This window comes from Alexandromys fortis, unplaced genomic scaffold (genome assembly GCF_014885135.2).
Source record: "Alexandromys fortis isolate MF-2015 unplaced genomic scaffold, M_Fortis_MF-2015_v1.1 scaffold_101, whole genome shotgun sequence".
Classification (NCBI taxonomy): Eukaryota; Metazoa; Chordata; class Mammalia; order Rodentia; family Cricetidae; genus Alexandromys; species Alexandromys fortis.
The window spans coordinates 5122739-5148911 of record NW_026067983.1 but is presented as its reverse complement, the minus strand read 5'-3'; the positions used below and the strand labels follow the sequence as shown (position 1 = coordinate 5148911).

Sequence of the window (26173 nt, the reverse complement as noted above, 5' to 3'; positions counted from 1 at the left end):
AGAGTAACAGTTTGGCAGAGTTAGTTTTTTAATTGTTCACATCTCCATACCCAACTGGAATGAACTGAAGCCCAGGAAAAAAAAACAGAAAGCCCACAAATTTGAAGACTGTGTGAATATGCACCCGGTCATACTGGAAAAGTCGGGGAAAATATTAGAAAATGATCCAACCTGCCTCTCATTCTTCAGCAGCCAATCCTTTCACGTGGATAAACATCTGTGGAGCACCTGATAGATCCCAGACATCACACCACGCTGGGAGAACGAAGGCATATCAGGGCATCTAACCAATACTCAGGGTTACGCACTGGGCCTTTGAAATGTTCTAGCCTTGTGATGGGGTAAGAGAGACATAAACATAAAATGAAGAGCAAAGTAAGAAAGGAGACTGGGAGTCAGATGCCAGAGAAAAACAAACTCCACCCATTCTGGACTCTTCCATGGTCCTCTAACACTCACAGCATGTCTGTATCATCCAAACAGCTGTCAAGATGCTAGTGAGCCCCAGCGGCCTCCTGATACAGATCACGCTGACTACCTCCTGCCTGCCATCCCGACTCTCTGTTCCTATGGGACAGAGAAGGCCACCTGCTCAGGCTAACGCCCATCTATCTGCTCTTTCAGGGTCTCATCATACACCCAACACTCCATCTTCTCGCTTAGCCACTTCTGCTTTTCTTCATCTTGGTATTCTGCATCCCACAAGTCAGCAGAGATGACAGTGGACCCAGCACTTGGGGCTGATGCTGTAAGCCTGAGTTAGACGCCCCCGTCCCCCCCCCCCCGCCCCCCGTGCTCCTGCAGAATCCTGCAACTCCTCTAGCATAGTATCATTCCCATCCTAATTTCTCATCTTTATCCTCCATCAGCTACACAGTCTGTGAGGGCAAAGACTCATTCACGGGACACTTCAGCACCCTGTCCTTGAATGTCTGATGTCTGACATCTCTTTGAAGAAGAGGTGGAATGCTTCCTATAATTTATTACTAGTTTTTAATTACTTTATTAAGCTGACCTCATAATTTCTTGTCCATATAAGCTATCAAAAATCATATTTTGAGTGTGATAGATGTTATATATAAATCATGGAAAAGGGGGTTGTCCAAGAAGGCACTTAGCTTAATTTTTTAAAATGATGGGGTTTTTGTTTTGCATTTGGGGTTTTCATTTTGTTTGGGCTTTGATAAGATCATGTGACATAGCTTACCTGGGTTTTCCTTTAAAGTGTTTTGCAAATGTTTTCTTATGCTTTGATTTTTTTAAATAGTTTTATTTTTAAGTTCGTATGTGCATGTTTCCATCAGTCCGCCTTTGTGAAGATATGCAACTGTCGGGGTGCCCACAGAGGCCAGAAGAGGAACAGGAGTTGCAGGGAGTTGAGTCCCTCTCACAGGTCTGGGACCATTAGAGCCAGAAGCTCTTTTATCTAACCGGAGGCATCTCTCTAGGCACTGCTTTGAGTTTTCATTTCTTGGTTGGTTTTACTTTTAGAAGGGGTTCCACTATGTACCCCAGGTTAGCCTTACACTCACTAAGTAACCTAAGCTGGTCTCAGAGTCACAAAGATCCTCCTGCTGTGGCCATCTAAATGCTGGGGTTAGGGGATGAACACATCAGGGAAGAAAAGTGATATTTCTAACCCGAACTCTGAGGGACCCAAAGAGTCCCTGATGCGCATGCGCATGGGCTGAAGCGAACAGGCACAGAAAGGTAGCTAGGAGCCCTCCTCTGTCTTCAACACAGCTACTCTGCTTATCTTTAAAGGATGGGATTCTAAGAAAGATTTTCTTTGTGAGAAATTCAGTACATAAGAATAGGAAAGGGAGTGGCTGAAGAGATGGCTCAGTGGTTAAGAGCATTGCCTGTTCTTCCAAAGGTCCTGAGTTCAATTCCCAGCAACCACATGGTGGCTCACAACCATCTGTAATGATGTCTGGTGCCCTCTTCTGGCCTGCAGACATACACACAGACAGAATATTGTATAGATAATAAATAAAAATAAATAAAGAAAGAAAGAAATAAAGAATAGGAAAGGGAAGGGGGAGTTAAAGCCCCTGCCGTAAAAGGATCAGCGGTGGATGGATGTTTGCAGAGTAATTCAAGTCCTAATGTCTTCCATATTTTCTCATTACACCAAATTCATCTCTGTCAGGTTTATGGGTCTGTATTTGAGACAAAATGAGAAATACCATTAGAATGCAGAAATATACCAGCAGAGGGGAAAGAACTTAGGTTCCGAGGAATGCATCTCTGGTCTCATGTAGCTAGTTCTAAATGTGCTTATCTTTACTGTACTTAATGGCATTGTTTGTATACAAATCTCCAAGTTAATGACTCTTAATATACAATGCCAGGATGATCTAATTGAGCAACAGAACAGCCCCACTGTAAATGCCAACTGCAGCTGTTTTATATATTGCAGATAAATGGCCCATCGCACTTTAGGACGGAAAAAGGCCCACCAAACTCACGTCTCATGGGAAGTTTCAGTTACTTGGCAATCAAGAAACACCAAAGGAACGGGTAAGTGAAACCAGGAGTGGTTCATCATTTAACCTTCAAAAAACCATGGGGAGGGGATCGGCATGCTGGGGCACACTGAAGTAACGGCGGAGATGGAATCCCCCCCACCCTGTGCACAACACAGCGCTGAGGAATGGGAGCCAAGGAAACACCTGCAATCCAGGCCGAGTTCTGCAAAGTAACAGTTAGGTGGATCGGAAACCCTTGGAGCTGAACACACATAATTATGAGATCTGCTGAGCCGAGAAGGCACCAACCTAATATTCCTCTCTTCTGGGAAATCTCAGGAGGCTCCTCCCTGGCAGAGCCCTCTTTCTCCTCCTGCTCCTCTGGCTCTCTCTACCCACACCTGTGTCTGACATCCAGCCCTGTCGGCTGTCTTTCTACAGGGACATCCGCTCCCGCGTGCCCCCAAGACTCATGGCTTTGTCTACAGCCTGACATTCTTAGAGTTTTCCTAAGCATGTTCGAGCACTAGAATAAAATTATAAATGTATCTTGGGTGCTTATTTAATTGTAGATGAGGTTTTTATTACTACCCATTTACAGTATCGATAAAAAGTCAGCTTGGTATGATTTGCAGTAAATGGCAGACATTCCTTCCGATGACAGCCAGAAGAATAAGGAAGTGAACCAGCAGATTCCGTCACCTGGCAAGCCACCGACCTGCCTGATAATGACAAGGCGTGCATGTGTCACTTCTAAAGAAGATGCCTGGCTACTCCTAGGTCGCCCCTTTTCCCTCTTCCCACAGCCAGCACGGAACTAGAACTAAGAAGACCTGGATGAGTTTGCACCAGCCCAAGAAGCAGGCAATGAACGTCATGCTCAGATGTTGGCCTCTCAGGGAAGAAAAGCCCTCCCTGGGGACAAGGTCGCCTACCTTCCGTGTCCCAGCATCACCACCACTTCTGATGGCTGCTGCTGCAAGGTCAACACACTCGAAAGTGACCTACACCTCTAATGATGATACTGCTCCATTTTATTGATCTGATCTTTTCTTGGTACCCATAATGATTTAATAAAAACACACATCAAGGATCTGATTAGATATCATGGGAGCAAGAAACACACTTGGCAAGCCTTCTATTACACTCCTGCTTTCAGTAACAAAGACAAATGCAATTTCATTAATCAAAAACGTAGCGCAAATAATAAATAAAACTTATTTATTAACTTGTTTCATACTAGCCACCAAAAAGGTTATTTTCATCTTAACAGCATAATAGCCCTAAGAATAATTCTCTAATTTCCCCCATTTTGTAAGAAACTTAATTTTATTGTCTCATCAACATCAAATGATACAGTAATATAATGGCTATTACAATAAATGTCTTAGAAAGAAAACCCAGTAATAATTTGATGGGTTTTGGTGAATATATGAGCTAGATAAAAATATATGAGCCATATATAAATTTGAATACATTTAAATTAATATCCATCAGCTTTGAATAATGAAGTTGTTCAGAACCTAATGTAGCTTTGTTCTGAGGGAAAAAAAATCATCCAAAGACCTTTACTAGCTGAGTAACTTATTAATTTTAAAATAGTTATTTTACTTCGCCATAACAAGCAAAAACAGTCATAATGAAATCACAGATGAAAGTCAGCTATAGTAGACATTAGATGAAGCTGGGGGCTAGAGAGATGACTCAGTGGTTAGAAGCAGCAGGACCCTGGTTCGACTCTCAGCACTCACACGATGACCTGTAATTCCAGTTCCGCAGGACCTAATGTAGGCACCAGGCATGCAGTACAATAGGAACGGTGGTTTCCTTCTGCCTCAGGTTTGCCGGAATGGGGCCTGACAGGAAGGTTCCACAAGCCACAGGCTGTTCCTAGGGTCAGGCCTTGATTCAGTGTAGCATTTCAATGAGATACTTACAATACCGTGTATTTTGTTTTACTCTCTTTAATACCGTGGTAGGATATTTTAGATATCACTAAATATTCTTTACTCATCTGAAACTTTTGTTTCATTGATCTTGCAATGAAGTAGTTATTTACAACTTTCTCTTTTAATTAGTTAATTAATTCTCGACTAAGACTTTCTTTAGCTGGAGAGATGGCTCAGAGGTTAAGAATACTGGCTGCTCTTCGAGAAGTCCTGAGTTCAATTCCCAGCACCTCATGGTGGCTCACAACCATTTGTCATGAGATCTGATGCCCTCTTCTGGTACGTAGGCAGACAGAACACTGTTTATTTATAAATAAATTATATATTTATTCATAATATATTTATATTATTTATTTATAAATAAATTAAAAACAAACTAAGAATTTCTTTAGAGTCTGGGGATTTGGGCACAACTCCTGGGAAACTGACGTTGACTGATTTTGTTTACAATGAATCACTGTCTTTATTAAAAATGAAAACAATCCTCACTGTATCAATTGTCACAATTCATGTGACTATTTAGTATTTGTACTGAAAATTTTTAGCCAATGAAAAAATAATATTTTAAGAATTTCCTAAAGAATTTTGTTAACTTCATCCAACTCTTTTTGTTTGATTTTTGATTTTTCGAGACAGGGTTTCTCTTGTGTACCCCTGGCTGTTCTGGAACTCGCTCTGTAGATCAGGCTGGCCTTGAACTTAGAGATTGATCCTTCAGCCTCTGTATCCCAACTACTGCGATGTAGTTATATTATAGGTGTATTTCACCACTACATGGCAATTTTTTTAAAGATTTATATATTTTTTACAAGTATGAGTGGCTTTTTTTCATACTGTGTGTTAATCAAAAGTTTCAGATGAGTAAAGAATATTTAGTGATATATAAAATACCCTACCACTGTATTAAAGAGAGTAAAACAAAATACATGGTATTGTAAGTATCTCATTGAAATGCTACACTGAACCAAGGCCTGAACCTAGGAACAGCCTGTGGCCTGTGGAAGCACTGCTCAGCTAGGTACCTTCCTGTCAGGCCCCACTCCGGCAAACCTGAGGCAGAATGAAAGCACCAAATGCTCCAGTGTCATCGACGAAACTGAAAGACAGTCAACTCCGCAAACATGAATGCCAAGTGTGTTCAAGTGCAGAGAGCAGTGACACAGGAAATCTCTATGCGACATGGATTAGCAGGACGATGTAACTGGGGCTTGGTGTGTGGACTTGGTGAGTGCAGAAGACCCTAACTAACCATGCTGTCCTTTCAGTTTCTTGGTGACCTAGATCTTGAAATTTCAGTCAGAAACAAAAGGCCAAAGGCACGCACACTGCAAAGCACTATGCCCTTTTCGCAGTTTCCCCTTTCCATTTATTACCTGATCTTTAAGCACTCAAGTAGGAGCCCGAAAGACTCAACAGTATGTACCAAATATAAAATTATCACTGCCAGAAAATCAACGTGACCTTTCAAGCACCACGTTTCCTGCAATCATTTCGTTAATACTGGAAAAACATTTTTCAGTGTTCGAGGCATAATCTTCATGTACAATATTGCCAGCAAATATAAAAGCAAATACAGAGCAAAGTACTTGAAAATCAACCCTCCTTTTAAATCCAACTGCAACTGAGTTTAAACTCCTTCTGTTTCTGCAGTACTTTGCCTACTAAACACTCGAAACTACATTAATATGCTCTACTTTTCAGATACAGTCTTACTATAACTGCCACCAAACAACTGACAGGTCCTACTTGAAACAACCTGATGTTCAACTTGGTCACATTAATATGAGAACAAAACTCTGTACTGTTGGACTAGGGATATATGACTTGGTGATAGAGCACTTGCTTGCCTCATCTCTGCAGGAACAAAGCAGAAAACATAATAACATACACACTCCAAGTAAACAAACAAACAAACAAATAACCAGTAAAGTATATGTTAGGCCAAGTGCTGACTTGGCACTCTCTGTGAATTAATAAGATTCATAACCTTAAGGCACTAGTCCTAAACAGAATATTTTCTAACCAGTCAAACCCTGAGTCAAAAACACTCCAGACATGTACTAATGAGAGGCTCAGCAGATATAGGTAAGCCTGGTGACCTCAGTGGGATCCCCAAAACTGACATGCTGGGAGGAGAAACCACTCAAGTGTCCTCTGAGCTCCTTACATATGCCAAGACACACAGGGCGAACACAGAAATAAATAGATATAAGTTTATAAAATACTCTAAACAATCATAAAAAATCAAGTTGTAATGATACTGCCAGGAAGTTAAATTTATTTGAAAGTGTGTCCTAGTTTGCTTTCTATTGCTGTGATGAAACACTGATGAAAACCAACTTAGAGAGGAAAGGATTTATTTGGATTACATGTCCTGATCACTCCCACACTGAGGGAACTCAATGCAGGAATTCAAATAGAAGAGGCAGGAACCATGGAGGGATGCTACTCCTTGCTTGCTCTCACTGGCTTGCTCAGCTTTCCCAAGACCACTTGGGTGGCATCCTGCACAATGTGCTGGGCCTGCCCGTATCAGTCATCAATCCAATAAATGTCCCATAGACACGCCAACTCCTCGATTGAGGTTCCCTTGTCTCAGGTGACTCTAGTTTGCACAGAGACACAGAGAGGTAGAGTATTTTATTTCCATATCTAAATCACACATTTCATAAATGCAAAAAAAAAAATGCTAACAGATGTCAAACTTTGGCCAAGACTAAAACACACATCAAATAAACCAACATTCCTAAGCTTTCTGCTGCATAAGCAGATAGTAATACTTGAGAATGTAAACAAAGCTTATCACACTCTCCCTTTGTGGTGGTTTGGAAAAAAAATGCCCCCAAAGGGAGTGGCATTATTAGGGGATGTGTGTGGCTTTGTTGGAGTACGTGTAGCCTTGATGGAGGTAGGATTTGACGTGGCCTAATATGCTCAAGCTGCACCCAGTGTCTCAGACCATATCCTGTTGCCTGCAAGATGCAGATCTATCAGCCTCCTCTCCAGCACCATGTCTGGCTACATGCTGCCACGTCCCACCATGATGATACTGCACTAAAACTCTGAACTGTAAGTGAGCCACCACAGTTCAATGTTTTCCTTTATAAAAGTTGCTGTGGTCACAGTGCCTCTTCACAGCAACTGAAACCCTGAGACACTCTTTCCCAGCAGGAGACAACATTAACAATACAAATGAACTCAGAATTCCGCCCCTCTTTCTCTCTCTCTCCTCCCTCTCCTTCCCTTCCTCCCTAAGTGAGTAGCATATTTTACAATATTAAGAAAAGAAACAAACAAACAGCTATGGGAACTGTGTCACAAACACTAAGCAGTTCTCAGGGTAGCCATCCTCACAGGTGAAGGCTATCTCAACCACTAACAATCAGTAACTGCTCTACTGATTACATAACCCTGGCTGTCCTAGAACTCTATGTAGATCAGGCAGCCCTTAAACTCGGAGACCTACCTGCCTCTGCCTCTGCCTCCCCAGTGCTGATATTAAAGGTGTGCACCGCTACGTTGGGCTGTTTTTACCTCCTGCCAAATGTCAGATAAGCATCCTCCCTACCGTGTTGCTCACGCTTCCACAACATCCTGCCTTACCACAGGCCTAGAAGTAATTCAGTCAGAGCTAAAACCTAAAATTATGAGCCCAGACCTTTGATCATTTTAAAGTTTTTTTCTGGTTTTTCTGCTACAGGGAGTTAAGACGATCACAGAGATAAACTTTAGGACATCCCAACTGAGATGCACAATAGAAAAGTAACACTCCATCCCATCCCTCTTCTCTGGGTACCAAGTTCTTGGTCCCACAGGTGTTTTCCATGCTTTTACAACTCCCTTAATAATGACAGGTGTGGTAGTGGTGCATTTAATCCTAGAACACAGGAAGCAGAGGCAGATGCTGAGTTCGCAGCCAGCCTGGTCTATAGATCAAGTTCCAGGACAGCTAAAGCTACAAAGAGAAATCCTGTCTCAAAAACCCAAAAGAAGAAAAGAAAGAAACAAGGAAAGAAAGGGAGGGAGGGAAGGAGGGGGGGAGAGAAAGGGAGAAATATCTTAGGCATAAATAAGAAAACACTCTTAATTTAGTCTTCTTCAAAACAGTAACCTGGTATCCATTATGTACATTATCTGTTTTACTTAATAGACTATCTTGAAGACTAATCCTTCATTTAACAATTTCTATGTATGCCACTGAATCTACCATCGTTTACTGACCAACTTTCCTAAACATGGAGATGTTTCCAGCTGCTAATAAGGCTGATATCACAGCAAAGATGGCTCAGCCATTCAGAGCAAAGGTCGCACTTGCACAGGACCAGGTTTGGTTCTCATGGTGGCTCACAACCGCGTGCAAATCTAGTTCCAAAGGCTTTGCTGCCCTCGTGTGGCCCACACCTGCACTGCAAGTATGCTGGCAAAACTCTCCTACATAGAAAATAAAATTGAATAAAAAGAACATCCTTAAGTGTACATTATTTCACATAAGTAGAAGATATTTAGGATATATTCTATTACAAGAACCAAACGGTACATGTATTTTATTTGTTAACTCTTTCAACTGAGGAAATAGCACAAATCCGCATGCCACATTAGCAATGATGGCACAGACTGTACACCTTTACCCTTGATAAAACACTATACAATCTCAGGATCTGTTTCTTTGTGAATGAGCATCCCAAAAGTGTCTGGCGGACACTGTGTTTGAGATTCCCCTATTTTGAGCTGCTGTAAGTGTCACACCTCCAAGCAGGCGCCTCCAGAATCACTGCTACTTTCATTGATTTATAAAATTGGGCTCTTTTCCTTTTTCAATACAGCATCTTTATATCCTTAAGTCTTAATTTCCTTTATTGGCTTCTGAGCATCTCTGACTTTCTAACCCAATTGCCGTAAGGAAAATAATCACTCTGATGCTAATCATTTCTTAAATGGTATACTCTCATCGCCCCCTCTATGGTCTACCTGATGCCGTATATCTTTCAGATTAAACACCCTAAGATACTACTTGCCACATGGGTCTCTAGTCAAGAATTCTTGACAAGTCCTTCAGTTACTCCCTCCCCAGTGCTGTGGTCTCCTGAGGCTACACTATTTACCAACAGCTGCGGCTGACATTTGCATTATCTCCAATTCTCAAAGCTTCTCAATGCAAACAGAAAGCGGATTCCTTGATCGGGCACTGTCCTGTGTCTTTGCTCATAAAATTTTGAAACTTTCTTCCATTTTCTCTAAAGGTAACCTAAGTTGGTAACTCTGCCATCTTCCACCTTGATTCGACACTACCAAGTGAGGTCAGACTACATTCCAGTTATAAAATTAAGGACAAGAGCTAGCTCCAGGACAGGCTCCAAAGCTACAGAGAATACCTTCCGTGTGTGCTGGTGACGCATCCTTCTGGATGGCCAGTGTCTACCCTAAGGGTCAGCCATTGAGCATTTGGACATCTTTTGTCATAGGATGGTCCATCACACTGTCTTTGAGCCTATGTTGTATTTTTAAAATAGTGGAGAAAGAACCTTCCGATTAGTAGACGTACACAGCTGAGATTGCCATGGTGAAAATGCCGTCAGGACTGACGAGAGATGCTTCCTGCACAAGCACCTGGAACTGCTGGGCATTCTCGGACTCAGGAATACAGCTTGGTCTAACTTAATGCATTTTGTCACTGACCAGTCTAAATATCTTAAAGCAGAGGGACATTTCGAGGAAAACTGGAAGTGTTCTCTCTCTGTTTCCTGCCTGAGGAATTCAACCTCACAAGGTTGTTTTTGTTCCCTTCCCCAGATCACCTCTACCTGACTTGACATCGCCCCGCTGACTTCGACTACATAGAGACTGGTCATACGGACTTTGGAACCCAGTCTTCCCCTTTCATAAACAGAAAGTGATGTGTCTCTGTCCATGAAGAATGGAGCAGTATATCTCCTGCTCTTGAAAGGAAAGCAAATGTCTCAGGCTGACAGGCGGGTGATAAACATGATCAGGAGCCAAGCACACAGGGAAACATCCCAGAGCCTCTCGCAAGAAGACACAAACAGGCTCGATCTGTGAGACAAACCCAGGAACAAACATATGCTTTTTTCCCTTACATACAGCTAAATAAATAACTATCTTTTCAACATTTTTATCAGTTATCTATAAAACTAAAGAAAAATTTTCTTTTTAAAAAAAGATTTGTTTGTTTTATGCGTTAGGGTATTTTGTCTACCTGGGTACATGGACGTCTGCACAGCAGAAAAAGGAACTGAATCCCAGGAGACTACAACTATATAGATGGTTTTGAGCCACATCCAGATGCTAGGAATTTAACGAGGGTCTTGGGAAGAGCGAGTGCTCTTAACCACTAAGCCATCTCTATGTGATTATTTTGGGTCTAAGCTAGCTAGGCGGCCGGAAACCAACAAGCAGACTCAATATAACAGGTGACTGTCTTGACAATGTGCCCTCAAGCTACAAAACAATTTTTCCAAATGTGACCATAACTGTTACATTCTTTCAAAAGAAAGATACTTGTACCAAATGTCACTGCAAAGGCCTATTTCAGAAAAAAAAAAAAAGAGAGAGAGAGAGAGAAATTGCAAAGATTAAATTTTTATGATTTATTCCATGGAAGAAAGTTGTCTATTTTTATCATCTGGGTATTCTAAGTAGAAAACGTCAGGCTATGGCCATGATTTCAGTGTGAGTACAGAAGCAGAGGTTCTCAAAGTCACTGAAGAACGGCTGTTGTATGTGGGTTTGCTTGTTTGCTTTGATCACGGACAAGGCTACGCCACACAGTCTAAACCTCAGAGTTTCTTGAGAGAGGTCAAGGCTCCACTGACAAATCTGGGACCTATGACAGGCATGATGATGAATCTGGCAGAAGCCACCACCACTGTGGCAGTTTGAATGCCATTGGCCCCCATAAGCGCACAGGGAGTAGCACTATTAGGAGATGTGACTTTGTTGGCCTAGGTATGGCCTTGTTGGAGGAATTGTGTCACTATGGGGATGGGCTTTGCGATTTCCTATGCTTAAGATACCACCCAGTATCTGAGTCCACTTCCTGTGGCCTTCTGGTCAAGACATAGCCAGCACCATGTCTGCCTGCACATGTCAGGGGTGTTCCTGAATGGGGGCCCAGTAGAGGCCACTGCACGAGGCTGTGAAGTCGGAGCCTGGATTGCCTTGGAGAAGCCAGAGTCGTAGGATCCCTGCCAAGGAGAGCTGCTAGCCGGACATGGAACCCGCCAAAGAGAAAGAAGTGTGCTGCAGTCAACACAGTTGGATGGAGTTGGAGATCGGAAGAGCATTCTGACGTCAGACATGGAGGTGCGGAGTTCGGAATTTGCACAACTGGTTTTCAGTCTTGTATTGGTCCAGTATTTCCTCAATATGATCCCTTCCCTACATTTTGGAACAGTAACCTATATCCTGTGCCGTTATATGTGGGAAATATGAGACCTGTGTTCTGAGTTTTATTTTACCGGGGATTGCAGTTAAGAGACTGCATGAATCTCAGAAGAGATTTGAACTCTAAGACATTGCTGAGACTGTGATAGACCTTTCGAACTTGAACTAAATGCATTTTGCGTTATGATGCTGTGAAGAGCTTACAGGAGCCAGAGAGAGGAGTGTGGTGGTCTGAATGCCATTGGTCCCCATGAGTTCATAAGGAGTGGCACTATTAGGAGGTGTTGCTTTGTTAGCGTAGGCAAGGCCTCGTTGGAGGAAGTGTGTCACTATCGGGGCAGATTTTGGTGTTTCCTATTCCCAAGATATCACCCAGTGTCTAAGTTTACTTCCTGTTGCCTTCTGATCAAGATGTAGCTGGCACCGTGTCTGCCTGCAAGCAGCCATACTTCAGACACCATGCTCCCCACCATGATCATAATGGACTGAACCTCTGAACTGTGAGCTTCCACCTCAACTAAATGTTTTCCTTTATAAGACTTGCCATGGTGATGGTGTCTTCTTCACAGCAACAGACACAGTAAGGTAACCACCATCATTTCCACCTGAGCAAACCCCCCTTATCTGAAATTTCAGTGTTGTTGCAGAGAACAGCACTTTACAGTTGCTCGGTTAATACTGCTTAGATACAAATGAAGCCCAGAGCACTGGGTTAAACAAGCTGAAGGAACACACTTAAAGGGAGCACGATGTCACCGCACTTAAGAAGTTTCCTGTCTGTAGAGTTGGAGATATGGCTCAGACAGTGGGATGTTTGCTTCAAAGCCTGAATCCCCAGGGCCTTAGAAGCCCAACAATGAAGAGGTGGATGTGTGAGGATTAAAAGATGATTCGAGGCCACCTGGGCTATAAGAAATCTTGTCTGTAAATTTAATTTTTGAGAAACTTTTTTGTCTACAAACAAATCTAATTGAGAGAGAGAGAAAGAGAGAAGGAGAGAAGGAAAGAGAGAGAGAATGCTAAAAGAGGGAATAAAAAACAAGACACAAAGAGTTTTCAGAGAGACAGATTCTACAGGACAAAAATTAGGTTAAAAATTGGGTGAGCAACAGGTCCCTGCTACCACCTCTGTTAGTTCTGGCTTTCTCCAATTCTATGTATCACTTTTATACCCAACAGACAAGAAAAACTTGCTTAAAACCTTCTGTTCTTAACTTATCATTAAAGGGAGGGAATTCTTGACCACTAAATAATAAAGAAGATAATGCTAGAATATAAAATACTTGAAGGAAGAGGAGAAACGGGGCAGAAGAGGAATAAGAGGAAGTAGAAGAAGGGGAGAAGGGGGAGGAAAAGGCCAACCAGGCAAAGGAGATGTAAAATTAACACAACACAAAGCAAAATAATGTGACTTCCATCCAGCCTATAATTTATTGGTCAGAGAACAGTATCACTGTGTGACATTTACAAGCTGTTTTCATGATTTGCACAGGACTCTCACATAAATTCTTACCTGAGCCTCAAAGCAATCCTACGCCAGGTTAAGGCCGTGAACCTCTCATACAGCCAAACCCCACAGGATGATTCCAACAAGCCTTCCCCCATTCTCATGTGTGGTTTCCCCTTCTGGCTGAAGCACAGCCACTCTAGAGGCCAACAGAATATCTAAAAATGATGAATCCGTCATAAAAGAACTACCGCTCCCATGGTAGTTTCTTGGCTCTTGCTCTGGAGGAAGCTGGCTCCCATGATATGAGGACAGTCCCACGGAACTTGCCAATTATATGAGAAGGGCCATGCTCCAATAATTTTAGCTCCAGCTGGTATCTGACAATCCCATGAGACACCGAAAGAGAAGCCCCTAAGTTGGTGACTTACAGCAATTATGACAAACCCGTGACTACTGTTGCCAGCTAAGTTTCTTATGTGTTATAAAGCTATTGCAAACAAATGCATCATCTATAAAGAAAACTGCAACTAAGCTAGAACCTTCCCTACCAGCAAGCTTTCGCAGGGCCAGAGGGTGCTATGCAACCTGCTAGGAAAGATAACGCATCAAAGGTCTTTCCCAGCTATGAGCACTGTGAACTATAATATCAACCTACAGGTAAGATTGGTGCAATAGTGGTATAATTTGCAATGGGGGGAACCAACCATTCTTGGACTAGCACTGAAGCCCAACCCACAGGAGGGACTACATGCCTGATGATAACCATAAGCCAAAACCCAAGGCTGGGGAGGGCACAAGCCTAGAGGGAAACTCACGATTGTTGCTTAGTTAAATTGACATGGGATGTTTATACCCTTATACAAATTCGATTCTCACTTTTTTGTTTATTTTTCAGGACAGGGTTTCTCTCTGTAGCCCTGGCTGTCCTGGAACTCACTCTGTAGACCAGTCTGGCATCAAACTAAGAGATGCATCTGCCTCTGACTCGCAAGTGGTGGGACTAAAGGCATGGACCACCACACCTAGATGCTCGTCCTTAATCACAGAAGCATCTCTCTGAAGTAGACTGGTTAAAATCGGGAAATCAAGATATGAATGGGAGAAAGGGACCTGAAGGGAAGAGGAAGGAATGACAGGAGCGGGAGTCAGATGGGGAGGGGGGGGTCAACAGAATGTACTACAAACATGTATGAAATTGGTAAAGATCTAGTCTAATAAAAACAATAGTTTACTGTAGAGAATGCCCAGTACAGAACAGTCATAAGTGAAAAGGATAAATTCACGAACAATGGCTACACGAACGATAAACAATGTTGGTATTTGTGCTGACCAATTTAGGACAACTCTTTACAAAGAACAGCCATCTGAGAGGAGGAAACCCTGACTGAGAAAATGCCTTCACACGATCAGGCTGTAAAGCATTTCTTAGTCATTGACGGGGGAGGGCCCAGCTCACTGTACTGTGGGTGTTATCATCCCTGGCTGGTGGTCCTGAGTTCTATAAGAAAGCAGACTGAACAAGCCATGTGGAGCCAGTCCGTAAGCAGCACTCCTCCATGGCCTCTGCATCAGCTCCTGCCTTCAGAACCCTGCCCTGTTCCTATTCTGACTTCCTTCCATGATGAACAGTGCTGTGTAAGCCAAATAAACCCTTCAATCCCCAGGTTTCTTTGGTCGTGGTGTTTCATCACAGCAATAGCAACCCTAACTAAAACAGTATATAAGGTAGACTTATGAAAATGAGAAAATTCTGGAGTTCAAATAACACATAACATAAAATTTTGATTACTACTTTTCACTTGTTATAATATGTATGATATTGCTATAAATTGTTACTGAAGCTCATTTTAATGAACGAATAATAATATTCAATCTAAAAAAGAAAAAAGAAAACTAAAGTGTCCCACTTTTACATATGCCGTGGCTCAGGGAGTCCAACTTCCTATCATGGAGACACAAGCAGAGAAGGAGAAAGAGAAGAGGAGGAGGAGGAAGAAGAAGAAAGAGAAGAGGAGGAGGAGGAAGATAAAGAATCAATCAGGTGTTCTCCAGAAACCAGGGAAGGAAAAGGCAAACAAAGGCACAGCTGGTCTCCATTCACAAGGAATGTGAAACCAGAAAGCATAAGGCAACTCTCCTTCATCCTTTCCTCTCCGTGGGCTCCTTCCTCTCAGAATAACCCTGTCTCTCTCTTTAGAAACATTCGTGAGAAACCTTGGAGAACTCTCAGATAGTGCAGCCAACCTCCTTGCATGGTGGTGACTTCCTTTCTTTGGTTGTATACCCTGAACGGGGACCGCTGGGTTCAAATACCTTCTATTTTTAATGTCTTTAGAACCTCATGCTGTCTCAAAAATAGCTGTACAATGTTCCCTTTTTTTTTTTTTCCACACCTTGGCTAACACTGTTTCTTATCTAAGTACCCACATCCTAACAGCTGTGAACATAGGGAAACAACCTAAGCATCTGCTAACATGAAAATGGATAAGGAAAGTGTGGTATAAACATACAATGAAATATTATTCAGTGTTTATAAGTGAAGGGAAGAGAGGGGTTCTAAACAGAATACACCTATAACCCCAGCACTTGTGAAGCTGAGGGAAATGGATCGTAAGTTTAAAGCTTAGGCTACATAGCAAGACCCTGTCTCCTAACAAAAAGGAAACTCCTGTCATTTGCCATAATATGGTTGAATCTGGGTTAACCCATTTTCTTAATTGAAATAAGGCAGAAACAAAAAAGAATTACTCCTTATTGCATGATCTCATTTACATGTGGAATCAATCTTAAACACGGAGAGAAACAAAGCAATGTTAACAGAGTAGCAGGAGGGGAGGTTAAGTCAAAGAATAAAATGTAGCAAAAAAAATGAAAATAAACAAGTCTAGACAGCCAATGTTCACTAAGGGCTGAAGTTAGCAACTGTATTGTATTGTACTGTACTGGGGGGTTTACTCAATGAGTAAAAGTTAACAGGTCTCTTGACCTCTCTGGCCACTTCTTATTAGCATCCTTCATCTTTATTGGCTTATCCTTTAGTTTTAACACTCTCTAAGGCTTACTGTATTCAACTACTTTTTTTAATTCTATAGCTATATATTTCCTCTAAACACTTTTATCCTTTTCTGAGCTTTCAATTACTCTCTGTTATGCCCAGATCATGGAGTCCCCTCAAAACCAACCAGGAGACTGAGTCCTATATGTAAAAGCAAAAAGCCTTTATTCTTACACAAGTTTGCAAATTCGGTCTCTCTGTGTGTCCAACATAATGAAGTGATCAGAGAGCCCCGAGTTCAGAATAGGGTTTTTATAGTAAGTAGCAAAGGTGGGGATGAAGACTGTCTAAGGTTTAGGACCCCTGATTGGCTGACATTTGTCTAGAGGTGTCCTGGTGAAAAACGCTGAGTTTGTGCTGGCAGGTGATCCAATCTACAACAGTTGGAATGTTAGGAATTTCCTTTGGATGGTCTGTTCTAGGGTGGTGCCTGGGTAGTCTCAGCTTATGGTCTTTCTGGCAACCAGGTATTGCCGTAAGGAAAACTACTGAGACTCAGGCCTCTATTGAGCTTGTCATGGCTGGGTCCTACACTCTCACATGGTAAGAACTCAAAAGGCTTTCTCCGCCCTCCTCAGTCTCCTGTGATAGTCCCAGATCCTCTATCTAATTACCATCAGCTCCCCAGTGATATGCCCACAAGTCCTTTAACCACAACACTGGGAAAGTGCAACTCTACACCACTGTCTCATTCCTGCCCCTCTTCTCTTGCCCTCTCTACCCACAAACCTAGGGAGCACATATATCACACGTCCTCTCTACCCACAAACCTAGGGAGCATCTATATCACACACATATCCTCTGAACACATCTACATCACATGCCCTCTCCCAGTCCTTTTGTGTTCAATCACAAACGCCAGGCAAGCTCATGCTTCCCGGATACTTTTCCTAAACACTCTCGCTTCTCTATGGAGACTGCTATCTCCTACTGGACCTGAGTCTTCCCAGTTCCCAGCCTCCAAGTCTCAGCAGTCTGTTTTCACGGTGTCCTTTGTGGCATTCACAGTTCTTCAGTGACTCACTAGTAAATGTGGATACAAACCCTGAAATTACCCAGTCTCATCTGTTGTCACACCTGCCGGGCCCTTCCCATACACAGAGCTCCCAGGCATTCTGTGGCCACAGAACCACTCACGCTGTTGCTTCTGGTAATGAATGCTTCTGCTCCTATCAAGCTGCCTCAGCTTTCTTTCCTTTGTTGGGGCAGGGGCGGGGGCTGGAACAGGGAGCTATTCGTTTGAGATAGGGTCTCTTAGGGTCTCTTTACATAGTCTTAGCAGTCCTGGAACTCGCACTGTAGACCAGGCTTACCTCAAACGTAGAAATCTGCTTGCCTCTGCCTCCTGAGGAGAGCTGGAATTAAAGGTGTGCACCACCATGCCAAGCATGCCAAGCTCATTTCAGTTTTAAGGTCTGAGCCCAAAGACAACCACTAATGAAACCGTTCTTAGTATTCCAATCAGGGTCGGATTGGAATCCTGCTTGGTCCCTTTGCACACGTACCAAGCTCTGTTACAGCATACTATCTGCATAGACACCCCGAGTTTTACTACACTATAAGCTTCTTAGCTAAAGCTTCTACTTCTCATCTTTCCATCGACAGCACTAACTGGACGTATACAGCTTGTAACCAGTGGAAGAGAGTAGGAGAAGGGATAAATGATAACTAATGATAAATGATAGGTCAACAAAGGAGTAAGGAAATCAATCAATTGAACTTAGTACATGAAAGTCCAAGTATAAGCATCTATTTCTGATTCCATTTAGTTATAAAGAAATAGAAAAATATGGTTGTTCGCTTATTACCAATGTAACAAAGAAAATCTTATTATTGAAAGAAGCAGCAAATAAGGACCTAAGAGTTCCGAATACAGCTGGGCACGGTGGCCCATTCCTTTTATCCCAGCACTTTAGAAGCAGAAGCAAGCAGATCTCTGTGAGCTCAAGGCCAGCCTGACCTACAGAATGAGTTCCAGAACAGCCAGGACCACATAGAGAGACCTCTCTTTCAAAAAGAAAAAGAAGAATTCCCAATAAAACCATTCACAAAAGAGGCTAGCCCAAACCCAACTCTTTCTGTGATCCCACTCATCCCCCATAAAACAATCCATCTCATTAAGCTGTGTGCTTAGACTGAGTCTGGCTCCTCCCTTTGTCTGCTCTCCACTGCTCCCCCTCAGGATATTCTGTATTCCCTTTCTCGGCTCCCGCCACCAAATCAAGATGCTATTGGAAGCTCCGCCCACTGAAGCTGCAAGCCCTGGCTCTCAGGTTAGTCCAAATGTAAACAGAGAGAAGAATCGAGACCTGGAGGAACAAGGAAACTAACTACAAGTGGCCAGCAATCTATTTTCTGGCGGCCACTGTTCTTTGCAATCTACTTTACAATCACTGAATCTCACAGCAAACGTGAGTAATACCCCATCTTACAGATGAGGAACTGTGCCCAAGATCACACAGCCCACTCTCAAATTTAAAAGGTCAGGCCTCCTGCATCTGTCAATGTCCCTCAACATCAACATGGAAGAGGATGTGCTTCAGTCACACTGGGTTATCAGAACACAACCTTCTGCAAATAGACCAGCCTTTTAAATGTGAATCACACCCCCAGAGTTTATGTATATAATATCTGGGAAAGGAGTTGGGGGATAAAACACCATGGGACAGGACAACTCACACACACACACACACACACACACAACACACACACACACACAAATCTTAGTTAATTCAAAATCTGATGCAAACCAAATTGAAGGAGCTTCCTGTAGTACTTGCCAGTGCTGTGACACGCGACTTCACTTTGCACCATACATGGGGTCACAGCACACAACACAGAATGCTGCTGGAATACCTCCGCTCACATGGAAACTACTGTAAGTCAGAAACTGCTGTATTTTTCCTGCCCGTGCAGGAATTACATTTCTGCTCTGAGAGAAATGTAACAGCCTTTTGTTGCTGCTGCTGTTGTTCTTTGGTTTTGTTTTTCGAGACAAGGTTTCTCTGTGTAGCCCTAGCCCTGACTTTCCTGTAGACCAGTCTGTCCTCAAACTCACAGAGGTATGCCTGCCTCTGCCTCCTGAGTGCTGGGGTTAAAGGTGTGCACCACCACGCCCAGCTTCTAGAATAACTGATTTTAAAAATTACTGTTTGAGTAGCTGACTTGAATTCCATCCAAAGTAATTTTTTTAAAAAATGGAATGGAATAGAATTTCCAACAGTTTCTGAGGTGATCCTAAACACATTTCTGCCATTTTTTAACTACATATTTTTATATGAAGCAGCATTCTTGGCACTGATGAATATGGAAGATGGGCCGCTTATGAAAATGCTGAAGATGTTCTAGGTCCTGAAGTATCCAGTCTCCAGGCAAGGTTTAATTCTGTATGCAAATAAATGAGAACATCTATTTCATTACCATGAAATTTCTCTTCTGTAATAAACGGTGAAGGTATTCATATACCAAACAAGTACTTTTAAAAGAAGAATTGCTTCATGGCTTATTATAAGTACTTGTTTGATTTATATACCTACTTTACATATTCTATATGCCAAGGGTTGTTCAAAAATTTGTGAGACGAAAGGGAACACAGGTAGAGAGAGACTGAAGAATCTCTAGGAGTATGCATCTCCTCTAAGAGCATATGAGGGTTTAAAAGGCTTTGCTGCCTTAACATGGAAATCCAAATGCTACTTGTTTTTCTTTGTCTGTGAGTTCATTTGCTAACATGAAAGAAAATAGAATCAAAAATGGGCTTTTTAACTCAGAAGACAAAGGCAGGTGGATTCCTGAGTTTCAGGCCAGCCTGATCTACAGAGCAAGTTCCAGGACATCCAAGGAAACCTAAAAACCCTGTCTCAAAAAAAAAAAAAAAAAAAAAAAAGAATTAGAAGAAGAAAGGAAAAGAAAAAGGTAAGAAAAGAAAACGGACTTTTAAAAACTTATCAGGTTCCTTTTTAAAATTAAAAAAAAAAATCTTATTTAGACTAGGCTAGACTAGAACGCAAAATTAGCCTGCCTCTGCCTCTGCCTCCTTGGTGCTTGGGATTGCAGGCATGAACCAGGACCCTGAGCTCTAGTGTTCTATGTTTGGCTTTTCTTTAAAACAGTTTTCCTTCTACAAAAACTCGGCATAAAAACTCGCCAAGAACAGGAACCATTTCCCTAGCTAGCTTGTAAGAACACCTGGGAAAATGTGCACGTGTGACCAGTGCTATCATCTGAAAAAAACATCACACTGGCTGGGCCCTGCAGACCAGCGCTCTCCATAGAAACGCCACCAACCACAGCAGGACAGCTGACGCGCCTATAATCTACCGACAAAGTGTACTCCTTAGCAAAGCAAAGCCAGATGTCTGGTGTGAAGTCAGATGCCTGTGGACTTGTCTTTCTCAGCTCCAAGCGTGACACCGGACACACTAAATACACACTTGGCTGAATATTAGACCCACAACTTGGCGAAACCATGACAGAATGGACGCGAAGCGTCAGCATTGTTATTATAATGCTTCTAAGGCATCTAGATGTGTCTGGAATAGAAATACTAACTTGGAGCACTCAGATAAATGTGACAGGCTGTCCGTCTCACCTAGGGAATGGTGGCAGAGCTCTGTAAACATAGGACAGAAACCCTTTCCCTTGTTTCTCGAGCTGGCACCCTTAGGCCGGACTGTAGAGGATCTGAAAGGAAAATCAAGCCACACTAGGTGTGGATCTTTGTTTCAGAAATTCTGGGATCAGATGCAGCAGATGCACGTCAAATGCATCATGAAGATGCATAAATCAGGGAGGCTTGGTGCTTACAGGAGAATGGGTTCTAGGCTGCCTGGCACTGTGCAGAGGACAGGCAGGGCCAGAGAGATGACTCAGCAGTCAAGAGTAATGGCTGCTCTTCCAGAGGACCTGTGTTCAGCTCCCATCACCCACAACTGTCTATAATTCCAGTCCCAGGGGATCCAAAACCTCCATGAGGCATACGTGGAGGCAAAACACCAACACATACAAAATGCAAATAAGTTTAAAAAAAAAGAAAATGGCGACAACCAGAGAAACAGGACAGCGAGCACACAGGTGCATGTCAGGTCCTCATTGCTCTGTGTAGATAGCATCCAAATCAAGCAGCAGGGAAGCTGTAATGGGTCCCCAGCGGACAGAGTCAATAGGATGCAAGGCTGTGTCTAAGATTACAGATACTACGCCAGGCGTGGTGGCACACTGCTGTAATCCCAGCACTCGGGAGCCAGAAACAGGAAAGTTCCCCGTTCAGGAGCAGCCACACTGGTGAAACAGTGTGGAGGCTGGGCTGAAGCTCTTTTGTGGAGAAGCTGCTGAGCAGAGTCCGGGGCCTGGGTTTGACCTCCAGCACCTCAGAAAAATAAAGGACTATAAAAGGCATGACACATCTACATGAAAATTTTAGGGAGAGCGGGACTGGTAGCTAACAGCCAAAAGAAAAGAAAAGGGAAAAAATGTACAGTTTTACCAAGAATGGTAACATACATATATTACATTGTATATGTTTCATGCAGATAAATACCTCCACTGCATGACCAATTAACATGTAGCTGTGGGTTCCATGTCTATGCATGGTATAAAACCTTGAAAAGGTAAATATGAAAATATTAAAAATTTGAGATGGATTTATGTTAGTTTTTACTTCCATACTCCTATGAGTTAACCCTAAGTAACAGTTAAATAACTTAATTTTTATCTCAACCTATTCTCATGCCAATAAAGCAATGGGGATAAAGGTACCGAAATCCACAGCAGGCCGGCTTCAGCATCACTCTCCTAAGTACACCACCCTTGGCTGTCTCCCTGTTTTCTCAGACTAAGCCTTCTGATAGGACAACTCAAAATGCTACTCTCGTCTGGTTTCTGTACCCGAACAACACATTCATGGCACTGGAGAACGACCATAACACTCTGCATGATGGCAAACACACTGAAATCTACAGGAAAGTGGGCCGACAGCCCTGTTCTCCCACAGAACTTCAGATCCGTAAGCCACTACGACAGCAGCAGAGCGGAGTTCTTGCCCCTTTACACATAATTATTCAAAACTTCCACAGAAACCTAACAGAGGTCCATTCCCCCACCTCCACCCCCCCAAAAAAGGCCCATCTCCCCCACCCTCATCTCCCCACAAAAAGGCCATCTCCACAGTCTCATTTCCGCATTCTCTTTTGTTTGTTTATGGGATTTTGTTTTGTCTTTGAGATGGGGTCTCACTGTGGGATCCTGGCTGGACTACAACTCCCTAGACTGGCCTCAAACTCACAGAAATGCACCCAGCTATGCTGGGACCAAAGGCTGGAGCCGTCACCACCCGTTCTCCAGATCCCATTATAATCAGTGTTCATGCAACACATGCTGAAAGGGCATCATAAACAGAGCCCCTTGGTAATAAACAACCATGTCCCAGTTCCTCATGAATTGTGTGAACATCCACAACTTAACAAGGAAGCCAGGCTCACAGCTAGCCTGGGCCAGGATGGCCACTGAGGGTAAGTCTAGCTTTCCTGTTTAAGTATACAGGCTTTTACTGTTCTTGATAATAGCTAACTTACTGGATTCTGGGTAAAAGTTAACAGTGACATATATAATGGGGGGGGGGGGTGTTCCAACCTGAGAGAAGCTGTGTACCCCATCACCAGAGACTAGGGAAGTTGTGTATAGGAGAAAAAACAGAAACGTCTCAGAAAAGAACCAATGAAAAGAGACAGCACTGAGTGCCTCGGTAAACTTCCCAGGACGTCAAGGTAACTTTTTAGAAAAGTACGGAATGCTTGAGGACAAATTCTTTCTTCTGTAATTCTGAAAGGTCTCGAAAGAGTGTCCAGTATATGAAACTGCCACTATCTTTATGGGATATGTGTTTTTTCACCCCTGCTGGTAGATTTTAAAATGCAAAGATTCCCTGGAAGAGTAATCACCACGCAAAACCTGGATTACCTGCAAAGCCTGGATTACCTAACACCCTACTAGTGAATGCCACCTAGCAAGACAAGGGACCACAGGGGGACCACAGCATCAATGTGCAAGACTAAAGACTTCTGAAAGGAAGTGAGTTTTCTGTCAGGGGATTTAAAAGCTGTTTAAACTTCCAGCCCACTTCATGGACTTCGAAAACCTGAGGAAACGCTTGGTCTTGGGACCAGTGACCTTCGAAGGTGGACCTCCAATTTCTGATAAAAAGTGGAATTTGGACCCAAGTTCCCAGGAGCAGTTTCACCTCTAGAAGAACAGAGTCTTGGCTCCTTCCGCCCCTGAGTGATACTTACTTACCCTTTCTCCCGCTCTTCCTCGGTGAGAAGGGGTAAGTGGTAGTATTGTACCCTCGCCCAATTTGGCCAAAATCCTAAAAGTGAAAACGACAGAGACAGGTCCTTTAAAATCCTGTGGCTCGAGCCTGAGCAGCTCCCACCAGCTGCCCACCGTGACTCCAGGAGCAGCGCTACCTCCGGGCTGCTCTCTGGGCACTCCTGGGCGGCGGGGAGAGGTCGCCTCCCCGCCCGGATCGGGACTCGGGTTCCCTAACTGAGGAGGACAGACAGAGAGGACAGCCGCGCGGCCTCGCTTGGAACACGCGCACGCACGCATGCTCGCCGCGGTCGCGCGAGTAGCGGCCGAGCGGCTCCCCGCCTCCCAGCAACGCCCCCGTGTCCCAGGCCAGCCCCGGGATCCGAGACCCCGCCCGGGACACCGAGGGTCTGCCCGAGTCCACCCGCGTGCCTCACCGCCCCGACCCGCCAGCCCATGCCCCGCGCACCCGCTGCGCAGCTCAGCCCAGGGGAAGTCCCCGCGGCACGCCACGCCCTCCGCCGCGGCACGCCACGCCCACCCCGCGCGGGTAGCCCCGCCCACCGCCACGGCTCGCCCAGGCCCCACCCCCAGCTAGGCAGCAGCGGGAGACTCCGCCCCCTACGGAAATCCCGCCCCCGGAGCGCGGCTCACGGTTGACTGGCAGCCAGGAGATGGGTTATGTATGTCAGCGGCTGCACTGAGCCCGCCGCCTGCCCGTTGCCGGTATTAGGGACTTTAAGTCTAAGCCCGGCGTCACGGTCAGGGCTAAAAGGGCAAGAAAAAGCAGCAAACCACAGGAAGCTGTGTTCAGCTTCTCCCCGTAGTTGTAGGTCAGGCACCGAGACTGAACTGCTCTTTGGTGTGTTGTTCGGTGGAGATTTTGGTTTTGTTTGCTTGCACACGGGGAAACTTTTATTTGGCTTCCTCTAACAAGCCAAAAGAGAAAAGAAATCCAGAACAAGTGTTTTGTTTTTTTATTTGTTTTTTAAAGAAACTAGATTTTCATTTTATACTTAAATTGTACAAAATGTTAGCTGTGTTATTACAGTGTACAAAGATAAACAGTGTTGACGGAAAACTGAACAGACAACAAACAACAAAATTGGTTGTTTTTTTATTCCTCCCAAATTGTACTTTTATCTTTTCTAGCTTTATCCTTCTAGATGATGCTATCGTTCTCAAGGATAAATAGTGCATTACTATAAGTACATAGTGTCCTGACACTCAGAATTCAAAATTAATTTTAAAGATGGGACAATGTAAGAGGCTTAAACAGAGCCAGGTAGTGGTGGCACACGCCTTTAATCTCAGCACTCAGAGGGCAGAGGCAGGGCTCTCTCTGAGGTAGAGACCTGGTCTATAGGACAAGTTCCAGGACAGCCAGACCTACACGGAGAAACCTGGTCTCGGAAAACCAAACAGAAAATAGCTGCACCTCCATTCTAACCCCAACAGTAACCTTGATAGTTATAGAAGTCACCAAAGAGAACAAGGTTACTGTCCTGGGTAGGATGTAGGTGCAGTTATTCTTATCAGCAGCTGAGATAATTCCTGCAAGTTAAGTTTGATCCTCAGTGCTTACTGACCTAATTTCAAGAACATATCTTGGGGGCCACTTCTGATGACAGAGCCAGTTTACAGATCGGGTTAGGTCCTAATAGTAGAGAGACTCCAAATTAAACAAGAGGTTGGTCCAGTGAGGACAGGATGGTGTGGGGTGAAATTAACATAGATAACAACAAAGACAAGTGGGGGCGGCTTTAATTGTACTGGAAAGTAAATAAGTCTACAAAAAGAGTCGCCAAGTGACTTTCTCACTAAGATTCATCAAAAATATTTAAGAAATCAAAGCAACCCAGAAAGCCTACATCCCCTATTTTTCCCAACTGTAAGTCATTCTGGAAATGGCAAAACTCTGAGGTCAGAGCAAAGGGGACTTTTAGGACACTGGTAGTATTCTGTATGATGCTATACTTATAATATGTGTCATTATACATTTGTTAAAGCCACAGATGCAAATAGTGAACCCTCATCTCTGACTGGGTGACGGTGATATGACCCTGCCATTTAACCTGCACTATGCCTCGGGACGTTAATGGGAAGGCTGTACATGCATGGGGCATATGTGGGGATTCTGTCCATTCTGCTCAGTTTTGCTCTCCACCTAAAATCTGCTCTCTAAAAATAAAATTATAGTTTTAAAAGAAGCTAAATAAAGTCTCTGAACATCTTCTATTCTTCAAGGTCATTATAGTTGAAGCTCAAATATTTGACGTCAATGCCACCAGAGGAAACTGAGTCGTATGTTCCTAAGATACAAATTTAAATTAATTTTAAATACAATATACACATATATGCATGTATGTATGTATTTAGAGAGAGAGATAGCTGGGCCCTAATGTCTGCCTTGGGGGAGGGGGTGAGAAGGCACAACATCAACAGCTCAGGCATCGGTAGTCAGGTGGAAGGTGTAGAGCAGACTCATTTATTTAACAAGGGGAAAACATATACCCACACAGCACCCATGCATTCCAATCCT

The 26173-nt window shown here is 43.4% G+C and overlaps 1 protein-coding gene across 7 annotated transcripts in view; it reads right to left on the bottom strand.

Moving 5' to 3' along the window:
* Immp2l (inner mitochondrial membrane peptidase subunit 2) overlaps positions 1-24157 on the bottom strand; it is a 786207-nt gene extending 762050 nt beyond the window's left edge. For 4 of the 7 annotated variants that reach the window (XM_050158683.1, XM_050158677.1, XM_050158681.1 and 1 more), the window contains exons 1-2: positions 24101-24157; positions 23617-23689 (exon numbers count right to left, since the gene is read on the bottom strand). The gene's annotated coding sequence lies outside the window, so the exon portion shown is untranslated. Of the gene's footprint in view, positions 1-23612; positions 23690-23789; positions 23933-24100 lie in introns of those variants that run through there. The other 3 variants (XM_050158680.1, XM_050158679.1, XM_050158678.1) reach the window with 3 other exon arrangements.
* Positions 24158-26173: the final 2016 nt, after the last annotated feature.